This window comes from Amaranthus tricolor, chromosome 4 (genome assembly GCF_026212465.1).
Source record: "Amaranthus tricolor cultivar Red isolate AtriRed21 chromosome 4, ASM2621246v1, whole genome shotgun sequence".
NCBI lineage: Eukaryota > Viridiplantae > Streptophyta > Magnoliopsida > Caryophyllales > Amaranthaceae > Amaranthus > Amaranthus tricolor.
In genome coordinates this window covers 16119957-16131338 of record NC_080050.1, presented here as the reverse complement: position 1 = coordinate 16131338, position 11382 = coordinate 16119957, and positions in this window count along the sequence as shown.

The following is an 11382-nucleotide window of genomic DNA, read 5'->3' as shown; positions in this document are numbered from 1 at the left end:
GCAGCCTCTTCTTCATCACATTCTGATTCGTCCTGTTCCCCCGCTGCCAAAGCCAGTCCCTTGTTCCTGGAACTGTCTGCTGTTCCCAAATGCAATTCATGCGTCATTAGGGAACCAGCCAGCTCCTCTAGATTGAACTTAGTAAAATCTTTGGACTCTTGTATAGCAGTAACCTTAGCCCTCCAGCGCTCATCTTGAGGAAGGCTCCTTAGAATCTTCCTTACTTGTTCATCAGTGGGAATTATTCTTCCAAGAGAAACAAGCTCATTTGTTATGTTGGTGAACCCAGTGAACATCTCTTGGATACTTTCTCTTGGCTCCATAACAAATCTCTCGTATTTAGACATTAGCAAATCAATTTTGGACCGTTTGACTTCACTTGTTCCCTCATGGGTAACAGCAAGCAGGTCCCAAATTTGCTTAGCTTTGCACCCCATTATTCTATTATGCTCGTTTGGTCCAAGACCGCAATGAAGTAATTTTATAGCAAGAGCATTTAATTCCAATTTCTGAAAATCTTCTTTTTCATATTCCGTTATTGATTTGGGAACTACTTCATTGTTGGAGTTAGTAATGGTTACCTCAAAATCTCCGATTTCGATGACTCTCCACACTTGATAGTTTTCAGCCTTGATGAAGATTTCCATCCTATTTTTCCAGTATGTATAGAATTTTCCATCGAACATTGGCGGTCTTTGAGTTGAATATCCCTCTTCCATTCGCTCGTTCATAATTGACATTTTTCGGGAACACCAGAATTTGCCCTCAGGGTTTCCTGATCTTTTGGGAACAGGGCTCTGATACCAATTGTTGATTCAATTAGGAATGGGAACAGCAACAAGAGGGGGGGGGTGAATTGTTGTTGTTGCAAGTTTTTGCGGAATTATTCAAAATAAATAAAGCTTAAACTAAGAGCAAAATAATAAGAGAGACGCACGATTTTACGTGGAAACCTTTTGGGCCTAAACAAAAGGAAAAACCACGACCACTTGGGATTTCTAACAACTTCACTATGTTTAAGGCAATTAGTTACAATTACAATAAACACCTTACTTCACTCGAAGCGAAACAACTAGACCAACTCTTCACTTTCTAATTGCTTTACTCAAAGCAACAAACTTAGCTTTACAATAAGCTAATCCTCTCTAGCTTCACTAAAAGCTATCTAACTTCCCCCTTAGACTCACTCGAGTCTAATTACATAAACTCTCAAAAACCCTTACAAAAAGGATAGAAATTCTCAAAAATAAATCAAAGAGTTGCACAAGTAAATATTATGAATTAATTGGCAATTTAAAAACACAAAATATTACTTGTAGAATTTCATAATCAAACGCACAAAAATTATTTTTCTCTCAAAGCATGCGTTAATTCTTTTTTGAAAAACCGAGCTAGTTAGCTTATTTATAATAAAATAAATTTCTAAAAATAGAAAAATATTCCAACCCATTATCCTTAGTCATGGATCAATGAATGATGCTGAATGGATCACAAAACGTTAACACTTCAGCCTTTGAATAAATCAAACAAACGGTTAAGGCAATCAGTAACCGCTATTCCTTGATAACCGCTGTTCCTTAATAACCGCTGTTCCCTAAAGTAGCAGTTTCTTCAGTAGTAATTCCTGTTCCCCAAATTAATGGCTGGAACTTCATGCTATATTTAGAAAACGGTTTGGTAAAACGGTTATCTATTGACTAATTCCAAAAACGGTTATCTTTTGACTAATTCTTAGAAAATGGTTATTTTTACTATTTTTAGGAAAACATTATTTTTATTATTTTTCAGAAAATCCAAAAATAATTAAGACCTAACTGCTGTTCCTACTTTTTAGTAGATCCAAGTTTATCTCCTAAAAGTAAGGAATTAATCTTGAAACCCACACGTGAGGAATTTTAGAAATTCTTTTTGCCAATTAACTTTAATAAACTAATGCAACCAATTAATTTAAATACATTAACTAAAAAATAAAAGATAGAATTTATTAGCTAACACAAATTGACTTCAGTTTGGGAACACTGCGCTGTCTCCAAATTCCAACTTGCTAGAACATCAAACCTGGGAACAGTAGACTTCCTGTCTCCATTTTACATCCCACGTGATATACTCTTCTAACATCTCTGGAAACCTTTTGACATGTATATTCCCATGAACTAAGCCATAGGTACTATCAACGATCACAATTAATCGGATATCGACCTGCACAAAATCTCTAAACACATATTTGCTAAAGTATAGTCATCATCAAAACTCAAGAGGTCCAACAAAGTCATAATTTTTCGGCACCACGAACACCACAACAAAATGGTGTAGTAGAAAGGAAAAATAGAACTTTAGAGGAAATGGCTAGAACCATGTTAATTGCTAGTGGTCTACCTAGAAATTTTTGGCCCGAAGTTGTTAATACTGCATGTTATATTTTGAATCGTGTATTAATAAGACCAATCACTTCAAAGACACCCTATGAATTGCTTAAAGGTGTTAAACCAAATATTTCCTATTTTCGTGTGTTTGGATGCAAATGTTATGTTCATGTGAATGGAAAACGAAATATAGGGAGGTTTGATGAAAGAAGTGATGAAGCGGTATTTCTTGGCTATTCATCTCAAAGTAAGGCATACAAAGTTTATAACAAAAGAACAATGAGCGTGGAAGAATCAGTTCACATAATTTTCGATGAAACTAACTTTTTGTCAAGTGAACAGGATACAAATAATTTTAAGATAGGTCTTGCAAATCTAGAGAATGATGAAGAAGAAATGAAAATGCAAGATCCAGGAACAGCAGATGAACTGATGAACCCAGTAGAGGCAGGAGGAACTGATCAAGTTCAGGAACTGCCAGAAGAGCAGACTGTTCCCAATCCAGCTGTTCCCACAGACGAGCAAAACGATCCAGTAGCTGAAAAGAATGTTGATCAAGCTGATGAACCAGAACATGCTATTGTTCCCACAAGAGATTTTGTGCCAAAACCTTGGAGATATCAAAAATACCATCCTCTTGATTTGATTATAAGTAATTTGAATAAAGGAACACAAACTAGATCTCAAATGAGAAACTTTTGTGCACACTTTGCGTTTCTATCATCTCTCGAGCCCAAGAATCATGAAGAAGCTCTAAAGGATTCCGAATGGATCATAGCCATGCAAGATGAATTAAATGAATTTGAAAGAAATAAAGTATGGCATTTGGAACCCAAACCAAAACACAAAAAGGTAATTGGATTGAAATGAGTGTATCGGAATAAACTTGATGAGCATAAAATAATTGTTAGAAATAAAGCAAGGCTCGTGGTCAAAGGATACAATCAACAAGAAGGTATTGATTATACCGAGACATTTGCTCCGGTAGCAAGGTTAGAGGCTATAAGAATCTTAATTTCTTTTGCTGCATTCATGAACTTTAAATTATATCAAATGGATTAAATGGTTTTCTTGATAAAGAAGTTTTTGTTGAACAACCCCCAGGCTTTGAAAATATCTCTTGTCTCGGTCATGTCTACAAGCTTGATAAAGCTCTTTATGGCTTAAAACAAGCTCCTAGGCAATGGTATGAAAGACTATCAAAGTTTTTGATTCAAAATGACTTTGTAAGAGGCAAAATTGACAAAACCTTATTCTTTAAGAATAGAGGTTCGGATATTTTAGTTGTTCAAATATATGTTGATGATATTATCTTTTAGAGCCACCAATGAATTGTTGTGTAAAGAATTTGCCCCCCTTATGAGCACTGAATTTGAAATGAGCATGATGGGAGAATTAAATTTCTTTCTTGGTTTGCAAATTAAACAAACTGCTAATGGTATCTTTGTTCACCAACAAAAATATATAAAAGAACTTCTCAAGAAATATGGCTTGAATAATGCTAAAACGAACAACACACCTATGGCCACAAATGTTAGATTAGATGAAGACCCAAATGGAACAAATATTGATCAAACTATGTATAGAGGCATGATTGGCTCTTTATTATATCTAACTGCTAGTAGACCCGATATTGCTTTCAGTGTTGGTTTATGTGCTAGATTTCAATCCAATCCTAAAGAATCACATCTCACTACAGTAAAACGTATTTTAAGATATTTGAAGGGAACTAACGACTTGTCCTTATTTTATCCTAAAAGTGATGTTTATGATTTGAAAGGTTTTAGTGATGCAGATTATGCAGGTGATTTAGCTAATAGAAAAAGTACTTTAGGTATGGTACAATTTCTTGGCTCATGTTTGGTTTCATGGAGTTCCAAGAAACAAAACACTGTTGCACTATCCACTGCCGAAGCTGAATATGTAGCAGCAGCAGCTTGCTGTTCCCAAATGCTTTGGATAAAACAACAGCTAAGAGATTTTGGTATTAAGTTTGAATGTGTTCCTATTTATTGTGATAATACGAGTGCCATATGCATATCAAAAGATCCAGTGCATCATTCTAGAGTAAAACATATTCACATTAGGCATCATTTTCTTAAGGACAACGTCGAAAATAAAAATATTATCGTCAACCATGTTAATACAAACGAACAAATAGCTGATATCATGACAAAGCTGCTCCCAAGGGAACAACATGAAAAGATGAGATTAGAAATGGGCATGATCAAGTTGAATTGAAGTAAGTGATAAATGTGATCCTTAAAGACAAAATGAAAATTTGAAAAAGTCGATCAACCACAAAAATCTTGATTGAAAAATCAATTATTGAAAGAATCAGGTACGCACTATTTAAAAGTATATACTTTGATTGCTCTTATGATTGCATGTTTGATTTGATCAGATTGTGGTAGCATAAAATTTCCATTTATCTTTTATTTTCAAAAAAAAAAATTTTCATAATATTTGATATATTAATTTCTCCAGCAATTTTTTTAAGAAGTGGGAGTTGAATCATCATAAAATTCGTCTGTTTCCATTTCACATTATGTGTTCATATGCACGAATTAAATAAGGAACTTGAATCACTTAAACACACGTCCCCTCACATGCATTTTATACTCTCTCTCACGTCAAATCCTTCATTTCATCATCAATTGCATTTCACTCCCAAAACCGTCTTCAACCTAGCTTTTCTTTCTCTTGATTTTTCAAATCATCATGAAAACCAAGAATCAAACCCCAAAAATGAAACAACCCAAACCTCTTCAAGTCATCTATCCAACACTACTCACTCCCAAAACTGAGTCTTCATCAAGAAAGCAACAGGAAACCCCTAATCCTTCTGAAGTGCATGAAAGTTCGAAGCGAAAAGGAGATGCTACAGTGAGGAAATCATCCTCAAAGAGGGCAAAGGTTAATGTTAAGGTATCTGCTGAAGAGATATCAAAAGAAATGATTGTTGGCTTCGGATTGGATAAACAATGGTATGAATCAAACTTTTTTCCTCAATTTCACGCCATCATGCAAAATCAAGCTTGGGAATCTTTAATGGGAAACTATTGCTGTAACCCAATGTATCCCAACTTAATGTGTGAGTTTGCTTTAAATTTTTCTTTTGACCATGGAGTCTGTACTAGTGAAGTAAAGGGGATCAAAATTGAATTTAATAACCTGATTTTAGGAGGATGGTTGGGTGTTCCCTCGACTGGTTTTGATAGATATGTTGTTGGGTCAAAAATTGATCTTTCTGGTATAAATGAGAAGTCAGTTTGGAAGTTTTTAGGGTTGAATGAAAAAAGAGGAAAAGTTAGTCATAATGTGCTATCACCGATGCACAAACTGTTGTACAACATAGAAAGAAGATTTATTTTGCCTCGCACATCCAAAAGAAGTGAGGTTAGTTTGAGGGATGCTACGTTGATCTACTGTCTGGCGAACCACATCAAGATTAATTTTCCTTCTTTAATGATTTGTCATTTAAATGATTGTATTTTTAAAAGGAATGTGTTAGGATATGGTGGACTGTTGACCTGGATATTTAAGAAATTGGGTGTTCCTCTTGATGGTCCAAATTATCCCATGGGTCCAAACAACAAAGTGGGTGTAAAATGTTTGAAAAATTTACATCTAAGATTAACTAAAAATGGGACCCTTGAGAACATTTTTGAACAATCAGAGGACACTGATGAAGAAGAAGAAGTTGAAGAAAATGTTGAGGAGGAGGAAGTAAACAAGGAGGAATAGGAGGAGCCTGTTCCCTCTGCCACTAAGAAGGCAGAGGGGCATTCTGAGGAGGAAGAACAGGAGGAAAACTCTTGTAAGGGGGAAGTAGTAAAGGAACTGGTGAAGGTTGCTGTGGAGGAAGAAGAAAAGAAAAATGAGAAGGGTTCTTCACCTGGTTTAACCCCTAGGAAGAGTAGTAGGCTCGCTTCTAAAGGAAAGAAACCTGTTGTTGTTATTGATGATGACTCAACCTCATATACAACAGCTGAACCAAGCCATCCTTCCTCACCTAAACCTGCCACACAGTCACCAATACAACAATCTTCACCACCACAGTCACCAATACAACCATCTTCACCACCAAAGTCACATATACCATCACCATCACCAGTACCTTCTTCACCACATCAAGGTTTAGGTGACACTACAGTTCCCACTGACCCTCTAACCTCCATTCTCCGGAAACTCAATGATTTGCAGTCCAACTTTCTTGTTTTTAAAGATGAAATTCGTGTCTCTATAGCCTCACTATCTGCTCAAATGGACCAAATGGAAGCACGTTTGGGGGCCAAGCTCGACACAGTAGAGGTGGAAACAGAAGATATATAGATGAGGAAGCTCCTGCATCTTAATTACCCCTGATAAATCATCATATTTTCTTATTTGTTGCAACCATCACTATTATCAAACAATCTTTTCTTGCTTTTGTTTTGTACCAGCTGGGGTACTGTTTGTATTAATTCATACTATGACCTACATTTTCCCTTATGCTACTAACTATCTGTGACGATTGATCATAGCTGATCTTGTTTGCATTCATTGTTACTGCTTTTTACTTTGTGCATCCTTATTCTCTCTTTGACTATGACTATATGCTTAGTGCTGTGGTTTGATTGCTCCAATTCTTTTTGAATGATGTCAAAAGGGGGAATATTTGACACAAACTTAAATAATGCTTGAGTATGCTTAGCTCTAATAATATCTATTATGTTGGACTTTAGGATTAAGGTTATGATTCATGATCTAAGGCTGTTTGGCTGTATTCTGCTGATGATTGTTTATTGCTTGCTGTTTATTGCTTGCTGATTTTGCTTGCTGATTTTGCTCTGATTGTCAAAGTATAGTTAATCTATTGTCAGTATATAATTAACACCTTTTGTTAATGCTTGATGCTCTAATGCTTATGATCAAGATTGATTTATATTGCTCTGATAATAGAAGTTATTTGATGAACTGTTGCTCTGATGACTCTGATGTTGAACTGTTCTAATAATTGTTTTGAATGTTCTGTTGATAGGAGTATAAGATATATGCTCTGATTATATCATTAATTGTTCTGATTTCAAAGTTATTACATTTGAAATACTTAGTGACTTATGTTAACTATTTTTGGAAACTATTTAAAAACATATATTTTATATTGTGTTTTTATACTATATGGAGTAAACTGTGTCGCTATGATTGCTTGGTAAATTATATTGTAACGAGTTAATTTACTAAGTTATGTAGAGTTTTTTTAATCTCTGACATGCTCTATAATATTGATTTTACTCTAATTTTATTTTAAGTTTGTTTAAAAGTTTGTCATCATCAAAAAGGGGGAATTTGTTGGACCTCTTGAGTTTTGATGATGACTACACTTAAGCAAATATGTGTTTAGAGATTGTGTGCAGGTTGATATCCGATTAATTGTGATCGTTGATAGTACCTATGACTTGGTTCATGGAAATGTACGTGTCAAAAGGATCCGAAAGATGTTAGAAGAAGTATATCGCTTGGGATGTAAAATGGAGACAGCAGGTCTACTGTTCCTAAGTTGGATGTTCTAGCAAAACTGGATTCTGGAAACAGCGCACTGTTCCTGAACTGGAGTCAGCCTACGTTAACTGGAAATTCTGGTTATTTATTTATAATTATTATTTTTAGTTAATGTATTAAATAAAGTTGATTTGTTGCATTTATTAATTATTATAATTAATTGGCAAAAAGTTTTCTAAAAATTACTTTACGTATGAGCCTCTAAATAAAGATCCTTTATTTTAAGATCTATTTTTAGTAAATATTGGATTTACTAAAAATAGAATTAGTTGTTGTTGAATGGGTCTTAGCTATCATTCTTAACCGTCTTTATACCTACAAGTTAGCAAGTAACCATTCGTAATAAGCATAACCGTTTCTATTTATAGCAAACACGTTCCAGCAATTAGTACTGGAACAGGAACAGCTATTGAAGAAACTGCTGCTTGAAGGGAACAAAAGCTATTTTAGGCAAATGGGAACAGCGGTTATTTCTGTATGATTTGACTTAATCAAATAACCGTATGTTTGGTTAATCCACATTACTCCCATGATCTTTTTGATAATGGAATAATGGATTGGAATATTCCTTATTTTTAGGGATTTTAGCTCTATAAATAGTGGACTCGATTATTCATAAAAACTTGCCTTTGTATGAGCCATTAAATCATACGTAATTATGGGAGAATTTTTACAAGAAAATTTTGTTTTAAAAATGCTGATTAATTTATAATATTTTCTTGTGCAACTCATTGATTTTATTTTAGAGAATTTTTATCCTTTTGTAAGGGTTTTTGAGAGAATTTGTAATTAGACTCGGGTGAGTCTAAGGGGGAAATTAGATAGCTTTTAATGAAGCTAGAGAAGAGATTAGCTTTGAGTAAAGCTAAGGAGAAAGCTTCTTGTGAAGCTAGTGGTGAGAATTAGCTTTTAGTGAAGCTAAGTTTGTTGCTTTGAGTGAAGCAATTTGAGAGAGAAGAGTTGGCCTAGTTGATGCGCTTCGAGTGAAGTAAGATGTTTAATGTAATTATAACGAGTTGCCTTAAACATAGTGGAGAATTTAGAAATCCCGAGGGGTCGTGGTTTTTCCTTCTATTTAGGCTTAGAAGGTTTCCACGTAAAAATCGTTTGTCTCTTTTAATTATTTCGCTCTAAGTTTAAGCTTTATTTATTTTATTCAATTCCGCAAAAACAGGGCAAAAACGCTTAAACTAGTAACAACAATAATTCACCCCCCCTCTTATTGCTGTTACCGTTCCTAATTGAGTCTACACAAACCAATCGTTAACCCCTTTGGGTAACATAACCAAACGTCAACCCCTTTGGGTGACAAACACATAAATTCACAATTTTCAATTAATTATTTCATATTATTTGAGAAGTCTAATCCTTATGTGACTTACAATGCCTTGATTAGAAATGAAACAACACTACTTGCACAACCACATAAACAATATGGTCTAAGCGTGTACCTTAAACGCTGCAAACACACGTTGCTCAAGAACAATAGGAATTTCGCCCTCTTATAAATCGAGGTCCTATATAACACACACAAAACGATCACATATTAGATCGTGTTTACACATTTAATCCACTCCATACCACTAAGATATCACTAAGACTTGATAAATTTAAATGTTTCATCCAATTTCCAATGATTCCAAAAATTAATTTCTGACCAGAAACTTTATTGGCCATTTCAGACAGTTTAGAAAATTCAAATAAAAAATCCGACTTCGCCGTTGCGTTCGGAACGCGTCAATTCCTTGGGTACCAAATTTCATAATTTCTAACATCCATTTACTATTTTTAATTATTTTAAGCGTTTAACGAGTTTTTAACGCAACGGTGCTTAAAACAACGGAAAACGACTAACGTTTCCGAGTCGATACCTCTAACGAGGCGGAACAGCTGCTGCCGCCTACATTTATATATTATTATTATTATTATTATTATTTTATTCATTATTATTATTAGTTTATATATACATTATCAACCCTTTTTAAATCTCATGACCAAAATAACTCTTGCAAGGTCACATTCACAAAATCCTTCAAGAGACTTGAAATTTCATAAATTATGATAATTAAATTAAATACTTAATTCTCTTTACAAATTAAATTTTGTAGAGAATTACTAAACTAAATCACCCTTTTAAATCAAGACACACTTATATATAAATATAACACAATCCTTCAAGTAAATCAAATTTTGCTAAAGAATTATTAAACCCTTGGATGACTACATAACTTAATCCATACCAACTTAATTTCTACTAACAAATTGAAATTTAGTTAGAGAAATTTAAACCATAAAAGAAATTTATTTGAATATCAACAAAACTCAATTCTTATAAAAAATTTAAACTTTGTTAAAGAATATAAATCAAGAACATAACTTAATCCTTTTAACAAAATTAAGGTTTATTAAAGGATTGCTAAAGAAAATTACATAAAAATATACTCAATCCTCCTCAAAGTCATAGGATATCATCATACATAAAATGTAATTCATCTTAGAAAACCTTGTATATAAAATCTATAACTAGCAATTCAATTAAACTTACCTCTTTGATCAAAAGGTTGAATGGAAGAACAAGAGAACAATTTTTTTTTCTTGAAATGCCGAATCACAAGCCCAAAGGAGAGAATTTTTCTGATTTTTTTTTTCAATTGGAAGCTTAGAAGGGTGAAGAACTCAAATGGTTTTCAAAAGGATTAATAGGCAATTAAGGGATGAGCTTAATGTGCCTTAATACACACTTATGAGAGGAGTTACAAGACTCCTCCCATTCCTTCACACAACCGGTCACCCTTCCCCTTCCCTAATCTTTTATTTTTTTTAATTAATTAATTAATTAATTATATAATTGTCTTTTTTTTTTGTTAAAAGCAGAAAAGAAATATTACGCAATAACAACGTATGCGATAAAACGCTTTACCGTTAAATAAACTTACTTCGTTTCTTATAATTAACCATGTAAAATAATATAATTCAATATTACTTATTTATTTTATTTTGTTATACTTTATTTTATTATATTTTATTTATTTTTAAACCCGATAATTTACGGGGTGTTACAGACTACCCCCCTTAAAAGAAGTTACGTCCTCGTAACTTGCACGGCAACGGAAAACGCTGAACACACATGTTATCATAACACAACACTTGCAAAAAGGCAAAACTACCAACCAAAAGATTTATCATTATTCGCGCGAAATTCCTATCGCCCTCTACCCCCCTTAAGAAGTTACGTCCTCGTAATGCTACTAACCTGAAAGAGGTGAGGGTACTTTTCTCGCATAGAGTCTTCCGTTTCCCATGTAGCCGCTTTATGCTCGTGATTTGACCACAGGACCTTTACCATAGTTATATTCTTTCGTCGCGTACTACGGACCTTCGTGTCCAAGATTCTAACCGGTTTCTCAGAGTAAGACAAGGATGTATCCAAATCTAAAGGTTCGGGATCTTAGACATGAGAGGCTGCGGCATGATA